Consider the following 24,358-nt stretch of genomic DNA (forward strand, 5'->3'; position numbering starts at 1 on the left):
TAGTGAGTTGTACTTCTGTTTAGCAGAACTCTGTGGGGGACATGTTGGTGGGGCTAATTGGTAGAAAGTGCTACATCATCTGGGACAGAAGCAAGAGCAGGAGAGAATAGAGCTGGTCAAAAAGTAAAAATAGTTTTTCATTCAAAATTCTGAAAATGTTGAATTCATTTTCATTTTGCAAACTTCAAAATGCAAACTATTTTGTTAAAAAAGTGAAACGCTATTAATAATTTTTCGCTTTTTTCTACCTCTCTCCTCCATGCACTCTTTCCTCACCTTTTTCTTTATTTCTCTTTGCAACTTGGTAATGGAAAAGGGGGGAGACGTGCAGGGAAAGAATGAGGAGGGTGAAGAAAGAACAATGCACCAAAGAAACAAAAAATGGAATAACAGCTACATTGAGGTTTTTTTTCCCTGATTTTTTAGGGAGGGGGGAGAGATGAACATTTTTCACAAAAAGCTTAAAATAAAAATATTGAATTAAAAAAATTCAGCTAGCTCGCCCAAAGGAGTGGCTGAAAGCTTGAGGAATATAGCTGGGTGTTCTCTTATCCCAGCCCCACTTTGAAGTTTTGCTTTTGCTAGCCCACCTTTTTATATTTTGCTTTTGGGCTCTAGGCAGCTACATCTTAGGCCTGGTCTACATACAAACTTGCACTGATATATCTAAAGATATGATTTTAGGCTAATGGAGTTAAACCAGTCATGCTTTGCTTGCATGCTTTGACTGGATTAAATCAGTGTTCTATCAATTGGATCACAGGTGGAAGCTGAATTGATATAAAGGCAGGTTTAAATTGATAAATGAATGTACAAATACATTGCACCATTTTAAGTCAAATCAAATTGTAACCGTTAGGTAAAGCCCTCAACTGTACTCTTCTTGAAGTCTATGGGAGCTCTACCAAAGAATTCAATGGGTACATCTATACTGCATTCCTCTTTCGAGAGAGGAATGCAAATGCAGCCAAGTGAAATTGCAAATGAAGCATGAATTTACAAATCTCACACTTCATTTGCATAATGGCATCCAGGCTCTTTTTGAAAATACTCTATTTCAACACACCCACACACCCACCCACACCCCGCCGTCTAGATGGGATTATTTTAAAAAAAACCCTCTTTCGAAATAACCCTTAAGCATCATTTTTTAAGGAGTAAGGGTTATTTCTAAAGAAGGGTTTTTTAAAAAAAAAAAAAAAAAAACCTGTCTAGACAGTATTTTTTTTTCAAAATAGGGTATTTCGAAAAAGTGCCCAGATGCCATTATGCAAATGAAATGCGAGATTTGTAAATTCGTGCTTCATTTGCAATTTTGCTCGGCTGCATTTGTATTCCTCTCTTGAAAGAAGAATGCAATATAGACAAACCCAATGAGTGCAGGATCAGGCTCATTTTGTATAGGAAGCCTTTTTCCTGTTATGTTGGCTTATTGACAAACATGAATTTCTTGGTTTCTGAACTAACCGTCACTTTTGTAGGTTCTTTCTGCCATTGAGCTGGCCAGCTTATAACAGTGCTCTTCTTGCTGTGGTAAATGCTCAGTTTCTGAAGACAAAAGCAATCTGAAGCCTTGTTGTGACCCTAAGAATTCCGCAATACTAACTGGCACAGGGTTCACAGTTCTCTAACAAGTAACTCCTGACATGCTTGATAAATTCTTCTCACTCGACACATTGATTTCACAAAGAGGGCCAATTGAGATATCTAATAAAATCTTAGGTCCTACTGATCTTCATAATTGTTGCAAGATGTACGTGTGGATGGTGTTTAAGGAGTTCTGTGTATACTCTGGAAAAATAGGTTTTAAAGTCTGAATCAAAGCAGGTTTGACAAGCAGACAAAGGTTGTATGTTCACCTGTCTGGCTTGCTTGACATGCAAAATAAGCATAGTAAGCCAATGCAATGGAAGCTAGTTTGCATATGTTATCAAGATGAGGATGTGAAGGACGCATAGGCTCAGCACACTCAGAATAAATCACAAGGGTCATCCTGGCTCTGGGGACAAAACAATGAACTTTGGGATATAAGAAGAAGGCAAAATCCCTTTTCTCCTTCACTAAGGAAGCAAAATGGACACTGGCTTTTTACATTCATTAACAGGGATTCCAGACATGTTGGTTGGAGAGTTTGGGAGATTACTTTAGTTGAGAGAAACTACTTAGGAAACAACAACGCACAGACTGACATTATTCGCAAACGACAATGAGCGATACACAATCTCAGCTGCACTGAACACGATGCCATCCAGAGTCTCAAAAACAACCTGGACATTATAATCAAACCAGCTGACAAAGGGGATGCTGTGGTCATTATGAATAAGGCCAACTATAACCAGGAGGCAACCAGACAACTCTCCAACACCACATTTTACAAACCTCTCTCTTCTGATCCCACCTCGGAATACCAAAAGAAACTACACTGTCTCCTTAAATCCTCCCTACAGCTACTCGGGAACAAATCCACACAGAAACACCTTCTGACCCCCGACCAGGATTGTTCTATCTGCTTCCCAAAATCCATAAACTGGGACACCACAGACGTCCCATCATCTCAGGTATCGGCATGCTCACTACTGGTTTATCCAGCTGTGTAGACTCTCTTCTCAAACCCTACGCAACCAATACTCCCAGCTATCTCCGAGATACTACTGACTTCCTAAGGAAAGTATAAAACATCGATAACACCATCCTTGCCACCATGGACATAGAAGCTCTATACACCAACATCCCACATGAAGACGGATTACAAGCAATTAGAAACACTATCACAGAGGACACCACTGCCAATCTTACAGCAGACCTATGTAACTTTGTTCTCACCCACAATTATTTCCAGTTTAAGAACAACTTATACCTCCAGGTTAGCGGCACAGCCATCGGTACATGGATGGCCCCACAGTATGCTAATATCTTTATGGCTGACTTAGAACAACGTTTCCTCAACTCCCGTCCCCTTTTACCGCTTCTCTTCTTACACTACATCGATGACATCTTTATGATCTGGACACATGGCCAAGAAACACTGGAGACATTCCACAGAGATTTTAACAACCTAGAGCCCACCATCAATCTCAGCCTGGACCATTCTACATGAGAGATCCATTTCCTGGACACTACAGTACAAATCACCAATGGAAATTAGACACCACTCTCTACAGAAAACCCACCTACTCATACAGTTACCTACATGCCTCCAGCTCCCATCCAGAACATACCATACGATCCATCGTCTATAGCCAAGCCCTTTGATACAACCGTATCTGCTCTAATCCCACTGACAGAGACCAGAAACTTCAGGATCTCAACCAACCATTTATAAACCTCAACTATGCACCCGGAGAAACAAAAAAGCAAATTGAAAGAGCCATATGAATACCTAGAAACCATCTACTTCAAGACAGACCCAAGAAAACCAATAATAGAACACCACTTGTCATCACCTACAGCCCCAACTTAAACCTGTCCAACACATTATCAATAAACTACAACCTATACTGGAACAGGATACTAAACTCCGAGAGGTTCTGGGAGACAGACCTACAGTCTCCTATAGACAACCACCTAACTTCAAGATGATTCTTACCAACAACCACAGGACATACCACACTAATACCAACCCTGGTACCTTCCCTTGCAACAAACCCCATTGCCAGCTTTGTCCACATATTCACTCTGCTGATACCATTATTGGATCTAACCAAGTGAGTTATAAGATCAAGAACACATATTCTTGCTCATCCAGAAATATAATTTATGCTATCATGTGCCGAAAGTGTCCGTCTGCTATGTACATTGGACAAACGTCTCAGACACTTCGCCAAAGAATCAATGCCCACAAAACAGATATTAGACAGGATCACAAAGAAAAAACAGTTTCTTGCCATTTCAACCAGAAAGGACATTGTCTCAACGACTTGATTACCTGCATCCTGCTTCAAAGACCTTTTCAGACCACTCTTGAAAGAGAATCCTCTGAACTGTCATTCATACTTAAATTCGCCACTTTACGCCTAAGTTTAAACAAAGACATTAATTATCTTACCCATTACAAAGATAGCTTCCCCAATTATCACCTCTACTATAATTAGCTCACAGACATTTACCTTCCCCCCCCCCATCCTGCTTCTGTTCTGAAATGTGATTTGTCCTTTTCATATGTGTTCATTTTTTTTAATTGTATCCTTTGGTATATATGGTTGTAACAATTTTCTTCCACTATTTGATCTGAGGAAGTGGGTCTGGCCCATATAAGCTCATCACTTAATAAACCATCTTGTTAGTCTTTAAAGTGCTACACAGTCCTGGTTTTTTTACTTAGGAAAGGATTTTAACCTGTTAACATTGAGTTCCAAGTGCAGGAAGTGTATTGATAGTTTTTGTTTTATATGTAACCAATTTAACAATTCCATTGTTTCCCCTACTCACTGTCTTGTAACTCTTAGCCTTTGATAATTACTTGTTTTCACTATGAATGTATCTCAGTGCTATGATGTTTGGAGCTGATCTTCAGCTGAACCAAACATCCTGATGTGTGCACTGATCTTGCGGTGGGGACAGTTTACCTGGTAATTTCTGTGAGCATCCAGTGGTTAAGGGTTGGATACTGCCAATGAATGCATCAAAAGGGCTTGGGGTGCATGTGTTGTTAAACTGCAAGGCAAAATAAGGGCTGGAAAAGCCCTGAAGAGATTGTGGGGTTAGGTGACAGATGGGTGGTACCAGGGATCTGGTGCCCAGTTAAGCACAAGCAAATCTTCCTTTCACAGGAGGCAGGGGGTGTCTCACAAGTGAATCAAAGACCTGGGCACTCCAAGAAAGCATCACACTTACCATCTTGTATTTAATTCTGATGAAGGATAAATAATTTGCATGACACTTACTGTCCCATCTTTCTTTTAATTTTTTACAGTGAAAGCAGATTTAGAAATGAGAAAAAATAGTAGTGTGCTCAGTTAGGAGTTTTATCTGTCTCTTTGAAACGATAAAGCCAAGCCATCAAAGGCAACAGACCAATTAAGTGTACCCAACCATTGTGCTGCATGGCAGCAAATGCAGTGTGGAATGGAAATCAGATTGAAACAAATTTTACCAACTGGATGAAACCAAAGCCCAAGGTTTGCAGATCTGATACAAACTTCTCAAGCACAATATGTTTTTATTGGAATATAAAAAGTACTAATATGGCAGAAAATTTGTATCTTTGTGTTATAGTAATGCCTTTCTTGTCAGATTACTTAACATCTATATCACATTAGAAACCTACCTGGTGCCTTTATAAAATAAATTGACACGTTACATTAGCCTTCAATATGACAATTTTACATTCCTGACAGAGAAGGCATGACAGCAGCCCACTTAACTAGTGTAAGGATGAAACACTGTGTCATACTGATGTCTGTGCATTGAGGATTTAGTTCTCAGTGTACTGAAGCCACTGGTGTCCCATTCTTCCTCAGGTCTTGGGTGAATCTTGCTTTTCTCAAGCAAGCTAAGCTCTCATGAAAGAGAATGGGTAAAAGTTTCAAAACCCCAAAGTGATTTAGGAGCCTACGTTCCAATTGTGAAAGTGCCCAAGTCACCAATATGAATAGTCACTTTAATTAACTCACATAAGAGATTATATTGGATAGATACCATTTTTCCAAATATATTTTGACCCCGGAGTCACGAATTTCTATTTATACAGGTAAGAAAGGCCACATTTTGATCTTAGTTACATCAATATAAATCCAGAAGAATTTTATTGTCCAATTAACTACTTTTTAGTATTTAGATAAGATATTTGTATTAATTATGATTTTTATACAATTTATAAATGAATTATCATTAAAATCTTTAGGGAATTAAATAAGATTGACCACACCAGTAGCATTATTTTTCGTCTAAGATCATTTCAAAGTTAGAGTAATTAATTCTAGAAGACTCCTGTCATGTATTGAGAACTAGATTCTAAATGTTTTGTCTTGACTAGGGCTGTATCAGACATCTATCAGAGGTATTTACTAAACATCAAGCAACTAGGAAAGAGTGCCAGTTTTCACCAGTAGACAAGACATTGGACTGAGAGTTAGGAAATCTAGTTTACATGTCCAGCTGTTCCTTTGGGTCACTGTGTGATGTTGGCCAAGGCACTTCCATTCTCCCTGCCTCGGTTTTTCTATCTGTGAAAAGATTGTACAGTATTCCCAATTTTTTAAAAACTGAAGTGAGAACAACTCCAATGGCAAAGCACTATGTAAGTGCAAAGGTGGATCAAAATGGCCAAAGATCAAATTAAGATGTTGAATGGCAGAGCACTGAGTGATACATCCACATGTACTCTATCTGACTGATTCTTTGGGCAGGAAGTAAAATAAGAACTAAGAACCAGTGTGAATAGTTAGTCACCTTTATTAACTCACAGAACAGAACATATTGGATAGATACTGCTTTTTCAATTATATTTTGTTAGTAGTAACATGCTATTGTTATAACAGATTATGAATAAAACTGCACTGCACATAGAACATCTGCTTTGATTAAACAGGTGTATAGGAATTCCAATACAAAACCGCTAATCATAATTAAAGATTGTTATTCAAATTTAACAAAGAATTGTTACAGGGAGAAATATAACCACAGTGTAAAAGTAGCATATGGTTATACCTACCTCTGATTATCAGGAGCCACCTAGTAAACAAACACATCCATAGTTTCTCCATTACTTTTACCTTATTCTTTTTTTTCTCCTATCAACAGGTCTAAATCTAGTAATTAACATCGCATTTCAAGTTTCAGAGCCGTGTTAGTCTATAAGGTGCCACAGGACTCCTCATTGCTTCTGTAGATACAGACTAACAGATTATGTTGGCAGAAGCATTTTGCATCTGACGAAGTGGTTTTTACCCATGAAAGCTTAGGCCCAAATAACCCGTTATTCTATAAGGTGTCACAGAACTCCTCGTTATCACATTTCAAACAATTCTGAAGAGGGTGGTGACCAACTCATGTATCTAGATAATTGTGATCTATCAAGGCCATATCAACCCATTTTACTGTGTGGTTAGTTTTAACCCCTATTTGGTTTTATGTATCTTTCAGTCTATTGTGGTATTTAACAGCTGGTCTAAGATGATAGGAGATCACTGTTGATCCTAGACAGCATTTTGATTCTCTTGTCCAACTTAATACATGTATTAAGTATTTTCATTTTCTATAAGGACTTTTCAGTAATTAAATCTATTTAAAAAGAATCACTTGCATCTTTATAGAAGTGAATAACATTATTGTTTTGTTAAAAGATATGGAGAACTAATGCACATCAGAAAAGTTAAAGAGTTTCTTCTGATTGCTCTTTTGATCTAGAGCATTAAGAAGGTAAGGACACTTACCTAAAGACCTATGAGTCCCAAACTGGTTGTCTTTCAAGGTTCTTGAATAGGAGAGAGAGCCGAAAAAGAATGGCCATGAAGTAGTCTTTCTTCAACTGGCTAAAAGGCCTCTTGATTTCATTGCAGATTTCATGAGGGTATGGTGGGTGGAGAGGATTGTGGGAATATCATGAAGTAAACCAGGCTGCCTAAAAGCTTGAGCCTGTCCTTTGCCTTCTGTTCAAGGAATATAAACAATGTATGCCAGCAGTTATAGACTACCACACAGTCTTAAGGCTCCCTAGTAAGCCTAAGTCTTTCCAACCATTCCATACGAGTTGTAGCTCTCCTCCCCCACCTGCTGGACTGAAGGCCTCATCCCTTTGATGCATCAGACAAAGAAAAGGCTTTTGATTAAACTAACACGAGGATTTATTTCTGTTGGTTTTTGGAAAACCCAGTATAGGCAAGCCTCACCAGTGGTCGTACTTCTCTAGTGGTGTTGTCCGAACTGGGACCTGAGTAGTAAGAGCAGAAGTCAGGAGACAGACTGGATGAGATACCAGAAGATCAAAGTCCAACAGAGGCCAAGGGCTAAATGAGAGGCAGGTAGCAGGCAGGATCATGTTACCAAGGGAGCACAGTAGGAGCAGCAGGACATGGGAAACAGTCGACATCTTTCTGTTCCTGTGCTTGTTTAAATAGAAGTGAAGAACCAATCAGGGCTCCTGGAGTTCTGTAAATCAGATCAGAGGATTGGAGTCCTTTTGTCAGAGTTGAGTTTCTAGTTCTAGCAGCTGTTGGCAGATCAGAACTCATTGGCTCCTAAAAGCTCCAGGCACTGTGGGTTGAGACCTGTGGTCCTTGATTGGTGTTCACAACATGAGTGATTCACCTTTGTCACCTCTTGCTCTTTTGTTTCCTGAGGGAACAGTTTTCATCTATCCTCTTGGTGTTGCCTACAATCGCAGGGTAAGTATGATCAGAACCTGGTCATGTGCAAGGCATTATGTGATGCCAGCCTAGATAGGTGTCTTGGGTGAACCTCCTTTGAGGGAAAAAAGTCCCATGAAGAAGAAAATTTTTCCTAGTTTTGCAAACTTTTGCAAACTTTTTATAGTTTTGCAGTCCCTGTCAACCCCCAAAAATTGTGGGAGGGATTTACCAACTCATGAATTCTCAGAGATTTGTCCATTCATTTTTAATACATGGTACAACTAACCTGCTGTCAGTCATTGAATGCAAGAACTGCATTTTGTTAGGGTGAATTTCTGACCTACTGAATTTTTCCTACAGTGCTCTATCTTTCTACCATAATGTAATGCTGCAAAAGCCCTGCTGTATTGAAGACTACTATTGTTATAATATACACCAACAGTATGGGTTATTTTAATGGACATATTGCTTTAAATTGAGTTTTCACCATCTGTTCTGTCCCTAATTTTGAATGCAAAAAGAGCATATTTCACAATTACATCTGTAAGTAATGATATAAGTAATTTAAATGCATGTATATGTTTGCACAATGCAGCAGACATCTGGATTGTTTCCCACTCATACATTTCAGGCACAAATCAAAGGGAAAAAACCACTTACTCCTCATATAGCAAATTTCCCTCCATTTGGTGAAGTTGTTTTACAACAAAGAAGGTATTTCCTATAAGATGATTTCATTGTACCTAGGAGTTCAAGGCTAGCTCAGTACACTAAATCTCAAAAGTCATTTTTACAATGCTTTCCTTGTCTTCATCTAAATCCCTCCTGGCTTGACTGACAGTTTGGCAGATGCAAGGCATTAGATCAATCAGTTTCAATTGATGTTCAGTAGGAGACAGATCAGATTGTGTGGGCCAGTCGGTATGTGTTTCCGACACTTATTTCACTACTTCCTATTTAGGCAGGCTTCTGTAAAGTCTGTAACAGTAGCCTGTTTCAGGATGTACCCCACTCAGCAGGACAACTAGGTATAAGAACAAGAGAGGTTACAGTAGCAGAATGCTAGCACAAACTTCCGTCCATAAAATAGCTGCTGCATTTTGAAAGTCACCAACTCTTTTGCTACAAGTCAACACTCAGGCTGTGTCTAGACTACACCTCTCTGTCAACAGAGAGATGTAGATTAAGCACATAGAAATTGCTAATGAAGCAGGGATTTAACTATCCCACACTTCATTAGCATAAACATAGCCACCGCTTTTTTTGAAATGGAGCTTTTTCAAAAAAATAAACCGGCAGTCCAGACGCGGCTCTGTTGAAAACTAACCCTTTTTTGAAAAAGCTTGAATTCCTCAAAAAATGAGGTTTACAGGATCTTTCAAAAATGGGTTTATTTTTTGACAGATCTGTGTCTAGACTGCCAGTTTTTTTCAAAAAAGCTCTGTTTTAAAAAAAAAAAAGCGGTGTCCATGTTTATGCTATTATGCTAATGAAACTCAGGACATTTAAATTCCTGCTTCATTAGCAATATTGATGTGCCTAATCTAAATCTCTCTGTTAATATTAGTGTAAGTCACAATCTCATTAGTATATTTTCTGCTGTTTCTTTTTGCGCAAGGGGTTTTTGCGCAAAAAGAAGCAGTGTAGCTGCTTCCGTTTTGTGCAAAAAATCTTTATGCTTCTCCAGGACAGGCATAAGGTTCTTGTACAAAACGGGGTTTTTGCACACACAAAAAATGTCCACACTGCTTCTTTTTGCACAAAAGCCCGTTGCGCAAAAAGAAATGTCAGAAAATATGGTAATGAGATCGCAACTTATGCTAATGAGTCTCTCATTAGCATATTTTCTGCTGCAAAAAATGTGTGGTGTAGATGTAGCCAGAGGGACACCATTTTGGCTTATAACAAGAGGGAAAATGGGGAGACTGTAGAAGTTCAAAAGGATCTTTTGCTGTGATGTCATTCACTTTCAGACGTTCATAGAGTCATTCTCATATTATGAATTAATCAGCTTAATTACAGTGTGTTCAACATGATTAGTGCTCACATGACCCAATGTTGCTCTGCAAAAGATTTATTGGATGAGAGTTCTGGACATAAAAAAAAATCCCTTTGAAGTCAGTTTTCAGAGAAGAGCTGATTTCAGATTATTTTAAGGTGACACACAACCAACATAAATTTAATGGCATACTAATTTTTTTAATATGCATTATGATAGGTACATAATATAAATTGGATATATATCTAAGGACACAGGGGCTCCATCTAGACTACATGCTTTTTTCGAAAGAAGCTTTTTCTAAATAAGCTTTCGAAAAAGCTTCTTTAGAAAAAAGTGCATTACATGGATTGAAAAAGCGATACGCTTTTTTGAAAGAGAGCATCCACACTGTCTGGATGCTCTTTCAAAAAAAAAAAAAAAAAAAAAAAAAAAGACATCCGGAACCACTTCTGGCAGGGCATGGGGGCAGCATTTACTTCCTGGTGGTGTTGCATTTACTTCCCTTTGCAGAAATGTGTGTTTAAAGGGACCCCCCCCGACAGTCATTTCTCTGCTGCTGTTTCTGGCTTGCTTACCTTCTAGAGGGACAGCAAAACTGCTGCAGTACTTGCTCTGGTTGCCCTGCTTTCTTGGACACCAAAGCAATTTGTTTCCAGGTTGGTTGTTCTGCTTTTAATTTTTTTTTTTTGGCCATGGAGCCATAGCTGCCCTTGGGTAGGCAATGGCCCCACACAGCCATGCTGCAGCTCCTGCTGCATCTTCATGACACCATCATGATGCTCCTGCCCCATATGGACCTGGACCAGAGTTATAAAACCTTTGTCCGGAATGCAGGACCCTTGCCTCCAAACCTTTTTTTGGGGACAAGTGGTTTTGGAGGCATGAGACGAGTTCGGACTGGTGGGACCGGCTCGTCATGGAGCCATGGGACAATGAGCTGTGGCTCCGCAACTTCTGGCTGCAGAAGGCCATGTTCTAGGAGCTGCCCTACAACCCCAGGACACTGACCTGTGGCCTACCATCCTCCTGGAGAAGCAGGTCACTATTGCCCTCTGGAAGCTGACCACCCCCGACAGCTACTGCTCGGGTGGGATACCTATTTGGTGTGGAGAAGTCTACCATCAGGGCCGTTTTGATGGAGGTAAGTCACTTTCGGGGGGACAGTCCCTGCTGAGTGGAGGGGCTGAAAAAGGGGGACTGGCAAGCAAGGGTAAGAGGTGTGGGGGTGGAGTGGCAATGGGAGGCATTGCCTTGTCCAATCCTGCACTGATGCAGGGCAGGGGGGTGTCCTGACAAGGGGAATTCTGGGGTGGGTGGGTTCTCCTCCCAAGGTCTCAGTTACCCCGTCTAACTCCCTGGTTTTTGTCTGTCTATTTGTCTCTTTCTGCAGGTGGTGAGTCCCATTAATTCGGAGCTGCTGCACAGACTTGTCCGTCTGGGAGACCTGGACACCATCGTGGCTGGCTTTGCTGGACTTGGCTTCCCTAACTGTGGAGGAGCTCTCAATGGGACACATATCCCACTCCGTGCACTGCCCCATCAAGCAGCCCAATTCATTAACCACAAGGGCTACTTTTCTATGGTGCTGCAGGCTCTGGTCGACCACTGGGGACAGTTTATGGACATTTGTGTTGGGTTGTCAGGGTGGGCACATGATGCCCGCATCTTCAGGAACTTGTACCTGTACTGCAGGCTGCAGGCAGGAATGTTTTTCCCGCAGCGGGAGTTTGCACTCAGGGACGTGCAGATGCCAGTGTGCATCGTGGCCGACACAGCCAACCTCCTTATGAAGCCCTACACCGGCCACCTGGATGTGAGAAAGGAGCTTTTTCAACATGCATCTTATCTAGGCTCACGTCCAGGTGGAATGTGCTTTTAGCCGGCTGAAAGGGAGGTTTCGTTGCCACCTCACGTGGCTGGAGATGAGCGAAGGTAACATCCCTGGTGGCTGCATGTTGAGTTCTCCATAAGCTTGTGGAGAGAAAAGGGGAGGCCTTCCTGCCGGGGTAGGAGACAGGTGCTGATGGCGAGGGGAGGCAATTTGAGCAGCCCCGGACAGCTGCCATCCAACAGGCTCACCAGTCTGGTCTTCACATTTGAGAGGCCCTGAGGGAGAGATTCTCTGAAGGATCCCACTGACTCTCCCCAGGGCCTCCCCTGTGGATGCAAGGGATTTGGATGCAGCCATTTTTAGGTTTGTTAGCCTAACTCTTGTGCTGTTACTAACTCTGAGGCCTGACAATGCGATATTTGTAGAGACACACTGTCTCCACTTCGCTTTAGGAGATAAGGATGGAATGCTGACTCCAACAGGGACCTTGGGATGGGTAGCATCTGGGAGGAACTAAGATAATGGTTAGCCTTGTTATATGTACAGTAAAACTCCAGTTGTCCGGCATCCAGTGGTCCAGCACTCCTGATAGTCCGGCACCAACTGGAACCTGGAAGTGCTCCAGCCAGCTGGACAATTGGAGCTGCTCTGCCCCCGACTTCCCCAAGTCCACTGCTGCTGAAACTGACTTGGGGAAGCCAGGGGCAGAGCAGCTGGAGTGCTGCCGGGTTGGTCCTGCAGTGCCACTCAGGAGAGGGGCAGTGCTACGGGACCAACCCGGCAGCACCCCAGCTGCTCTGCCGGTTTCCCCAAGTCAGCCACTGGTCAGTTTCAGCAGCAGCGGACTTGGGGAAGCCGGGGGCAGAGAAGCTGGGGTGCTGCCAGATTGGTCCCGCAGCGTCACCCTCTCCCATGCTGCGCAGTTCCCCGCCGACCCCCCACCCCACCTCATAGCCCCCCTTCCGGTACTCTGGCATATCTGATAATCCGGCACCTCTTGGGTCCTAAAGGTGCTGGATTATCGGAAGTTTACTGTAATGGGAAGGTATATAAACTGCTTCATAATTGCATGTATTTTGAAGATCTGCCTCCACAACCCTCACCCTGAATGCTTTCCATAAAGAATACAGAAACACCCAGTTTTGTATGTAAACAGAAATTGTTTTTTTATTAGAAACAATATCTTTAAGGAAAATGTGCAAACTGTTGCAAAAAACCTGTCTTTTTGTACTGTTAAAATGTTTATAGAAAAGCTAAATCTTTCAATCAAAAATAAATATTTTGTTACATAACCAAACTGTTCTTTAACTGGGGTGGTAGGGGGCTGAAAACCTGGACGGGGGGAGAAAACCTGAAGTGGGAGGGGTGGTTCAGGTAATCCAGTGCTTCCCTGATTGCAGGGTCCTGCCACTTTGTGTCCTGCCACTGCCTTGGACTTAGGGTTGGGTGGAGCAAGAGACAGTCATGCGCTGGACGGGGGGCGGAGGGGACAGCTGTTGGGTCTGTGAGTGCTGGGGAACAAGTGGGGGCTGGGGAAAAATGGGAGCCAAGGGGGAAGGGGATGGTGGCGAGCAAGGACAATTTGTTGGGCTGGGTCCTGGTGTGCAGGAGGAGCGGTACCTGTTACAGGGGCAGGCAAAGCAAGGACCTCCCGCATAGTGGCACAGATTGAAATGTGATGCTGGACCAATTCTTCCAGCAGCTGATTTTTGATTTCAGGCCCTGACCAGGCTGGTGCCTGCCTTTTGGAGACTCTGGGCGGGTCCTCTTCTCTGTCCCTAGAAGGGCTGGGGGGGCTTGAGGCTGGGACATGGCTGTCACAGCTGCTCTGGCTGGCTTCTTGACCGAAATGTCTGGGTGCCTGTGCCTTTAAGAGGCTGCAGACAGGAACAATAGAGGTGCTCAGCATGTAGGATGGACTGTCCATCAGGGCTTCTTCCTGGCCCTTTTTTTCGCATGAATTGGCTCCCTCGCATCCCCACACACCTATTTTCGACAGATCTCGGTCAAAAAAGGCGTTATTCCTCATAAAATGAGGTTTACCGCAGTCGACAAAACCGCCGTGTTCTTTCGATTTAATGTTGACAGAATGCAGCGGCAGGCTAGACACAGATAACATTTTTTTTCTAAAAAAGGCCACTTTTTCCTGAAAAAAACCTTGCAATCTAGACACACCCTTAAAGAGAGAGAGATTAGTGGACTTAGTGACCAATATATATTGGTTCACTAATAAAATGCTAGTGATACTAAAAGAACTCTTCACAACCAAAAAAGAAAAGCAAGAGAACATTGTGAATTCTTAAAAAGAATTTCTAAAAAGGAGTTTAGATGCCTTAACCTAATCCACATTACTAATAAGGACCTAAGGAACTTCTAATTTCTGTAATGTGAAATCATCACCCGTTTATACTGACATATACTATGGCAGACTTTTTGTTTTCTATGACAGAAATGGATTTGCATAGGACTTCTACTGTATTTTGTTACAGTTTCATGTAATTCTGGAGTTGTGGTTCTTTCTTCTTAACAGATAATATCTTCTTATTGTAGATGATAGCCAGAAACAATGAAAAACTGATATATGTCAACTATTCTTAAAAGCTTCCAGAGTTAAGGATGACACGTGTGCACAATCAATTAATAGTTAGGGAATGAGAGCAGAGAAATGTTTTAAGAAAATGTGAATCTCTTTGGGCATGTTTTTAGTGTTGATTCAGATTTTCCTTCAGAAACATCTGTTGAAATTCCACTTCCATTAGCAATTTGGTTCTATTCAGAACACACTTCTTCATGGCTTCATGGATCCCAAGGCCAGAAGAAGTCATTGTGATCATCTAATTGGACATCCTGTATTACACAGGCCAGAGAACTCCTGCAAAGTAATTCTTAGAGCATAGCTTTTAAGAAACCATTCAATCTTGGTTTAAAAATTGCTAGTGACAGAGAATCCACCAGACCCTTTGCAAATAATTCTAATAGTTAATTACCCTCATTGTTTAGAATATATGCCTTCTTTTCAGTCTGGATATGTCTAACTTCAATTTCAAGCCAATGGATTGTGTTATACCCTTCTCTGCTACATTGAAGAGTTGATTATTAAATACTTATTTCCTGTGTAAATAGTTATAGACTGTAATCAAGTCACCTCTTCACCTTTGCTTTGTTAAACTAAATAGATTGAGCTCCTTCAGTCTATCCCTACAAGGCACAGTTTCTAATCTTTTAATCATTCTTGTGGCTCTATTTTGAACTCTCTCTAATTCATGAACATCCTTCTTGAATTGTGGACACCAGGAATGACACTAGTGTGACTGCTGCTGAAATACTCTGTCCAAATACAACATTAATATAATTTTTCTCCTCCTTCTTGAGTTTGCCCCATATCTGCATTCAAGGATTGCATTTGCTATTTTGGCCAAAGCATTACACTGGGATCTCATATTCAGCTTATTAGCCATCACAACCTGCAAATCTTTTTCAGAGGCACAGCTTTTGAGGATAGAGTCCCGCATCCTGTAAGTATGGCTAACATTCTTTGTTCCTAGATGTATGCATTTCCATTTCAGCATAGTAAGACATGTAGGCTACATCCACACTGGCGTGTTCTCACGCAAAAATTCTTTTGCAGAAGAGTTCTTCTGCAAAAACTCTTCCAGAAGAGAGCGTCTACACTGGCATGTGCTTTTGCGCAAGAGATGTGCTTTTACACAAGAGCATCCATGCCAGTGTAGACGCTCTCTTGTGCAAGAAAGCTCTGATGGCCATTTTAACCATAGGGCTTTCCTGCACAAGAAATTCATGTTGCCTGTCTACACTGGCCTCTTATGGAAGAGCTCTTGCACAAGAGGGCTTCTTCCTGAGTGGGAGCGTCAGTGTTCTGGCACAAGAAGGCCTGATTTTATACATTAGAATTTCATATTTCATACATTAGAATGTTAATTTACTTGTGCAAGAACACACGGCTAGTGTAGACAGGCAGGAAATTTTTGTGCAAGAGCAGCTGCTTTTGCGCGAGATTACCCCAGTGTAGACACAGCCTATGTACTGTTTGCTTGCATCCAGCTTACCAAGTGATTCAGATCCGTGTAAATCAGTGATATGTCCTCTCCGTTATTTAGCACGCTCTAACTTTTGTGTACATTGCAAACACGATCAATGACGGTTTTATGTTTGCTTCTGGATCATTGATAAAAGAGCTAAATAGTGTAGGACCAAGAAGAAATGAACCCTGTGCAACCCCACTAGAAGCATATCCACTCAATGACTATGACTTCGGAAGATAGTTGAGGATGCAACTACATGCAGTAGTGAATCAGGCAGTAATTGAGTAGTTAGGTTATGCCAGGGGTGGAAGTAGCTAAGAGCACTAGTGGAACAGGTCTGTTGCTAAGTGTTGTGTTTAGTTAATATGAGGTATCACTGTTAAGCCAGTAAAAAGTCCATTCAGATTCATGCTGTACTATCAGCGTTCCGTTGACATGACAGCATTGAACTGTGATGTTTGTATGACAGTCAGCTGTGGGCTTGGGGAGCTTATTAAACATACTATATGAAGTTCTAACAATAGCACAATGTCAACCACCACCAAAAGCAAGAAAACAGTATCTGAAGAGATACAAGGGCCATAGACTGATATGGGAAGTTCATATAACATTTACTTACTTAAATTACCCTTCTCCCTCCACACCGGGAGGTTTGATTGCCTTCTCTAGGTTTTGGAAAATGCCACATAGTTCCTCTTCATCTTCCTGTTTATCTTTACCTTTATAAGAGTTGTGGTACTACCTCGTGCACAGTGTGTTATAATGCTGTTTCTGTGAAGGGAAGATACGTCAAAGTTGCTGGAACTTTCTTTTAATAGAGTATGTTTTGTTTATTTCAGATTTGCCTGTGATGTGGTTCTCTCTTGCCCTGAACAGCAAGCAGTTGCCAAAGCAAGTAGCTATATTCCATTTTTGGGCCATTTGCAATACAAAGATGTTCTTTTTAATCCAGACTTGAGAGCGGGGATACAGATGCAATTTTAAGATGCTGAAATCACTGAAGCACATTAAGTCATTAAATCTGCAAAACAAAACCTAACAGAAAGGATATAAGGTCTAAGTGGCCTGCTGCTGCTCGTAACAGTACATAGTGCTTCTGTGCAAAACACCCATGCACACCTACAAGTTCTATAGCTCTCAGTTTGTAAGCCAATGAAGACAGAGTGTTTCAAGGAGATGATGAATTAGTCTTAGGGGGGAGGAGAGCAGCTGTCCTCCTCACTGAACACCCTTCTGGTTTATTTCCTGTACCCATTTAAAAGGATGTTTCTGAGCTGGCTTTAAAAGAAAATCTTTTCAAAGGACAAGGGTAATAAAATAATGGCCTCAATGAATAGGGAAGAGAAGAGTTACTAAAAAGCAAAGGAAATGAACAAAGAAAAAAAAGCCAACAAAAACCCCCAAAACAAATAAGAGGGAAGAATGAAAAAAGAAAATACAATAAAAAATTGGCAAGCAAACAGGGTGCAGTGCAGAATAATACTGCACCATATGTAACTTTACTGCCAGACTGGGACTCACAATCGAGGATACAGGCATCTAGTGTAATTGCCTTAGTTTACTAATTAAACAGTCATTGCAAACACCTAATATAAATGGGGAATTCCAGACAGAAAATAGTAGCCGAGTTTTCATTATTTAAGTGGGATCATTTTCCCTATTTGCAGTTATGAAAATACATTGACCTGGATGTTGCATTTCATTAATGGATATAACATCCCATATCAATGCATTTTTTTAATTATTAGCATAAGATATTGTAGGAACAGGAAAAGGTCATTAGTTTCCCATGTGCTACAGTATCAAAAGGAAATACAGCAGGATATGTCTACATAGCATCGTGTCATTCTGTATATTATTATGTTTCAAGTAGACCTAGTTGGGCATTTTTTTAATCAAAGTATTTTCCCAGAGAAAACACAGTTATGACTGGAAAAATTGTATTGTGCCCTAAAGTTTTGATTTTCCAGTGGGAAAATGTAAATGAAACATTTTACTTCAGTTAGCTTGACCCAAATCTAAACATTTTGGTTTCTTGAACTGCATCACATTTTATTTCAATTCAGGTTCACGTCAGCCTTCTAGTTGAACTGAAATGGTACATCCTGGGGGTCCCATGATGACCCTGCATCATGAGAGACAGTCCAGCCAGGAAGGCTAGTCCAAAAAGGAGGCTAGGAGCATGAGGCGCACAAATTGGAATTTCTATAAAGCCCCATGGCACATGTTGACTCAATGAAGTGAAGAAAACTATAATTAACAGATTTAAATGTTTTGTTTGATTTGTAAAAGCCAAAATAAAACATATTGGCATTTCATAATCATATTTTAAAAACTTTCTGTTATGTGCTAAATTTAGATATTTCAACTCTTCATCCAAGATGAATGTTAGAATATTGGTATGTCCCATAAGCTGCAAATTCAAATTTTCAGCCAGTTCTGGTTTCAAGTCAGGAAGACAAAACATGAACACATCAAATATTTGATAACCATCAAAGAGTCATTTTGCCATAGCTATATATTTTGAACACACAACTGGCATTCTCAGTGTATGTATGTAACTAGAAATGTGCAGATTTGCTCCCCGCCCCCTCCCAAACCCACTGAAGCCAGAGACTTTTTCTTCTCCAAGACAACAGTTTTTAAAAGATGTTGAGTTTTATATTGAGGTTCTTAAGGCAACTGGGAAAACTCATGTCACCACATAAAATAGCTTAATGTTTTCTATGGTTAGAGAAAACAGTTCTTGGGTCCACTATTGATGGATATAATCAATCCTTTTTTTAGATAGGGAAATCTGCATCAACCCTTAAATAAGCCAAATTTTAGCCAATGTTCAAAAAAACAGGATGACAACAACGTTCATATGACATTAAGGTCTTTGCCTTTTAGGTGTTTAATGGGAAAAATCACCATTGATTTCTTTTTGGGGGGCAGAGAGCGATGACAAATATGAACAGAGTCTGACCATCAGGGTACATCTACACTGCAACACTATTTTGAAATAACTAGCGCTATTCCGAAATAAAATAATTTGTATCTACACAGAAGGCAGTTATTTCGAAATAGTGTCAAAATGCTTCTTACTCTGACTCCTGTAACCCTCATTGTACGAGGAATAAGGGAAGCCAGAGGAAGAGTGCTCTATTTTGAAATAAGTGTCTTGTAGACATTCCCCATTTCGAAATAAGCTATTTTGAAATAAGATACACAACTGACGTAGCTCAATTTGCGTAGCTTATTTCGAGTTAAGTCCTGCTGTGTAGACTTCAGTGAAGTTGGCATCAAAGAGTTTTAGAAGGTCTAGAACAGGGATTTAAAATGATCATTTTGATTAAGTTTTCATTATGATGATTGAATTAAAATGTATTACTTGCAGGATCGCCAAATTCATGAGTGATATGCTCTTCCACTTGAATAGGCAAAGTTTAATTCAACGGCACATTTGATCTTCACAAATCCAAAGTAATGAATATTCTGCACTTTTTGAGATTCTTTCTATCTGGCTAATTAAGAACTCTTGACATTTCCACATTTTAATAGATGTATCTGTTGTTATTACTTCAGTCCACTCTCTTGCTTGTTTTCTACTCCCTTCAACTTTAGACATGTGGCGTTACTGGCAATCCGGCCACTAAAAAAACTTGTCTGTAATTTAACAGGTGTGATGCCTGTCTCAGTTTGGAAGCCTCAGCTCCCAATAGAATTCTGACCAATTCATAGCCACTCTGTCACACCAGAGCAACTACAAATTGTAAATGTGATAGCTTTCATCACTTTTCATATACAATTGGGAAGAAAAACTACACAATTAGGCTACGTCTAGATACTTTCGAAAAAGCCTCTTTCGAAAAAGAGCGACTAGACTGCAAGCAGTACTTTCGAAAAAGCGAGCCGCTTTTTCGAAAGAGAGCCCCCAGGCAGTCTGGATGCTCTCTTTCGAAAAAGTTCTGTTTGCATTCAAGAACGCCTTTTTTCTAAAGAGCACTTTCGAAAAAAGGCGTTCTTCCTCATGAAATGAGGAGTACCGCCATCGAAAGAAAAGCCGCGCTCTTTCGATTTAATTTCAAAAGAACACGGCTGTAGTCTAGATGCAGGTGAAGTTTTTTCGAAAAAAGGCTACTTTTTTTCGAAAAAAAAACCCCTGCAGTCTAGACACAGCCTTACTGTCTGGCTATAGCTACACACCTGCTTTATTTCAGAATAATGGTGAGCTGGAGGACTTCTTACTCCAACACCTAGTAACTTTCATTTTACAAGGAGTAAGGGAAGTCAAAGGAAGACTGTTCTTCCTTCAACTTCCTGCTGTATAGACGGCACCAAAAGCCGAGTTAAGCTATTTCGCCTTCAGCTACGCAATTGATGTAGCTCAAATTGCGTAGCTTAATTCGACTTTAGCCCTGCTGTGTTGACATACCCTATGGCTATGTCTACACTGCAGGCTTCTTGTGCAAGAACTTTTTATGCAAGAGTTCTTGCGCAAAAGTTCTTGCGCAAGAGCGCGTCCACACTGCCATGTGCTTTTGCAAGAAAAGCTCTGTGTAAGAAAGCTCTGATGGCCATTTTAGCCATAGGGGTTTTTTGAGCAAGAAACCCCTGTTCCCGTCCACACTAGCCTTTTTGCGCAAGAGCTCTTGCGCAAAAAGGCTTATTCCTTATGGGGAGAGGAATAACTCTTGTGCAAAAAGCCCTTTCTTCTGAGTATCTACTGTAAACTTTCTTGCACAAGAATGGGCTTGTAGTGTGGACGCTTCACAAGTTTTTGCACAAGAACAGCCGTTCTTGCGCAAGAAGCCTGCAGTGTAGACATAGCCTGAGACAGAATCTTTTCACCTTTTATGTGGACTTGAGTTTCAATTTTGTTTAGTCTAGGATTGGGAATTATTTCCAAACTTTTAGATGGACACATGCAATCCAGTTTTAAAGTTGTTAAATCCCAATGGAGCAGGCATAATGAAATGGAAGGATATTGTGACAAAAAGCTGAGATCTTGAACACTTGTAATTTGGAAGAGAGGTTTACAAAACAAATTTAGATAATTAATCAAATTATGTATTGGATCCTTCTTTCAGTAAAGGATCAAATACAAATTCCTGATCCAAATTTATGTGATATTTTGTGAGTTTCTATGCCAAATCAAGCTCTGAATGTTGTAGTTCCTGTCCTTCTTTAGTAGAGTTTTCATTCAGTGGCATAATAGGGAGCTTTGATGCCTTTTAATACCCCTAAATATACAGCATCTAAATGGCATAGTAGCTTGGAGAAGATTAGATTTTGTTTAAAAAAGAAAAAAGTAGGAATATAAAATAAAATCCAGATATTTCTTGTAATATTAATTATCTGTAGAATGAAACATCTATATTATATGTGCCAGCCGACTCTTCTCATCATCTGTTTCAAGACTTCAGTCAGAGCATGACTCACAGTTAGTGAAAGAAAAATTGTTCAGGCTACACAAGGAGAGCATAAATATTATGTTTCACTTGGTATCATAATTAACTGCATGCTTCAAATATTTCTTTCATGTCTGCTTTCTCAATAGGTAATATAATTTACTGTTAATAGGATTAAATGTCTTTTTAAAAAACTAAATACTTCAGTGGTTTAAGAATGTTTTGTGTTTGTTTTCTACTGATACATATTTTACTACAGGCACAAAATAAATGGGTGGAAAATAATGAGAAAAATGGAGATAATGTATATAGTCCAGAAGCTAATGTATTTTTTTCTCCTGCTTGATAATAAAAACAGCTTGCTTCATGAAATATTGAAAAAAAATCCTAGACTTTCAGATCATGTACAATTTTTAAAGATTTCACACCGAGACAAAAAAATCACAGTTTGAAGACAGGATGTTTACACTGGGGAGTTGATACTAGCAGTTTAGAAACCTTCAAACACAAGATTATCTATGTTTGGACTGTTTTTGAAACTGATAGTCAAAAATGAGAAATTCATACTAACCCTTTAAAAAAGGTAGCTCAGTTTTATATATCATACCTGATGCTCACTGTTCTGTCATGTAAAAGATGATGCAAAATACACTCAGGCCAAGAGACTACACTGATGGAACATTCTGGCAGGTGGAAAAAAATTAAAAATAATAAATCAATGGCATAAGTTTTATTCAGGTGCAAACAAATTGTCTCAAAAAATTAAACAGATCCATGCATAGTAATATACCACATTGTATATTTAATTGCACAGGATGTATGCTAATGGCCTGATTTTGTGTTTATTTACACCAGTTTTCCATTAGTGTAACTCTGTTGACTTCAGTGGAATTTCTCCTGACCTACATTGGTGTCAGAACAGAAATCAGTTCTGTATATTAATCAACTATAATATAGACATCTATTTATCTATGTAGAGAGAGTACATATTACATAGATTGTCTGATTACATTTCTTTTTGGTTATAGATTACCTTTGGAAGTGATTTGGTCTTCCTACCCACTGCAGCAAACAGAATTTGGCATAAACATTTGGATGTAGTCACTTAACTGCTGATCCATCTATTGAAGTTTCATTAGGGAGCCATGTGCATTTGCAAAGGATGAATGGTTTCATTAGCACTGAGACTAATAAACTTATAAAAGTTAATAATGTGAATATGTTTGATTTGGAATTATGCACATAGACATTAAGAATCACAAAAAGGCATGCTTAATAACACTCAGCTTGCTCTGTACTTACACAGGTGGGGCAGTTTTTACTTTTCTGAGGCCTTGTAATGAATAGTAAACATCAGTTTCTCTCACAGATGGTTCAGTGTCTCTATCAGCGGGTTCTAGTGTTACATTATGAGTCTGAAACAAAAGCACATTTCTTACACTCCTTAAATGTTTGGTATCCAGAAATATTTGCTGGACTTCAATTGGTTTCCCGACATGGTAATTTTTGTCTTTAATGCATAGAGATTAGGCTATCATTAGGACAGTCCTATGTTAAAAAGCTATAGAGCTTTAGAGGTATTAGAGCTCTTTTCTTGAAGAGTCCCAGAGGGGCTTGTAAAATCAACCTACTTTGCTATTAGAAACTCAACAGTACCACCCATGTGAAATTATTTGTTAGATTTTAAGGCCCCCATTTTAAAAAGTATTTAGATGCTGTATCATGCAGTTGTAATGCCTAACCGATTTAGGAGGATAAAGCCCATTGACTATCAATGGGATTTTAGTTCCTAAGTGTCTAATTCCCTTTTGAAAATGAGAATTAGTCTCCTCTATCAGTTAGGCTTCAGCAACAATGACAACTGTCTTTAAAAAACTGGGCCCTACATGAAATGACCTATGTGAGATGGGCATTTTACAGCAATACTCATATCAAAAAGAAAAAAGAAAACTAAGGGTTCATCTAGACTACAGGCTTTTGTCAACAGAGGCTTTGTCGACAGATAAAGCCTCTGTCGACAAAGAGCGTCTAGACTACAGCCAGTTCTGCCGACAAAGCAAGCCGCTTCTTTGACAGAGAGTCTACATGCTCTCTTTTGAAAAAGCACAGTGTGGATGGGATGTAATAGCACCTTTTGTTGACAGAACTCTGTCGACAAAAGGCGTTATTCCTCGTAGAATGAGGTTTACTGCCGTCGACAAAACTGCCACGTTCTGTCGACTTACTGTCAACAGAACTCGGCAGTAGTGTAGACGCAGGTATAGTTTTGTTCACAAAAATCCACTTCTGTCGACAAAATCCTGTAGTCTAGACACTCCCTTAGGTATGCAGATGACCCCTACCACATGCTGCCAATGTGCCCCGATCTATGTGCTACTTCTAGATAAATTGGTCTCTGTGCCTAAATAGTTTTTGGTCTCTCTGGGCATGTCTAGGAAATGATTTCAAGATTACTAAAATTGACATAACTCCCGATTTAGCAAAATTGAAATAGTATGCCCCACTATAAGGAAGCATCAAAATTAGTTAGAATTATTTTGAAATAGCATGTCCACACTGATTGGAGCATGCTTTGGACTCAGAGCCCCCAGAAGCACTCTGGGGAGGCCACCAGAAGGGTGGATACTTCCTGTGGCTGCTTAGGCAGGCAAGCTGGGATGTGTGCTTTCAAGGCTGCCTCTCACATGTCACTCCTCCACTGCCTCTCCACTTGCTGGACACAAAAAGGACACACTTGTGCTCTGGTTGTTCTTGTGGAGGTCACAGTGCTCATACCATGGAGCCAGAGCTGCTACAAAGCA

Source organism: Pelodiscus sinensis, chromosome 2 (assembly GCF_052426305.1).
Source record: "Pelodiscus sinensis isolate ZL-2025 chromosome 2, ASM5242630v1, whole genome shotgun sequence".
In the NCBI taxonomy this organism is placed as follows: domain Eukaryota; kingdom Metazoa; phylum Chordata; order Testudines; family Trionychidae; genus Pelodiscus; species Pelodiscus sinensis.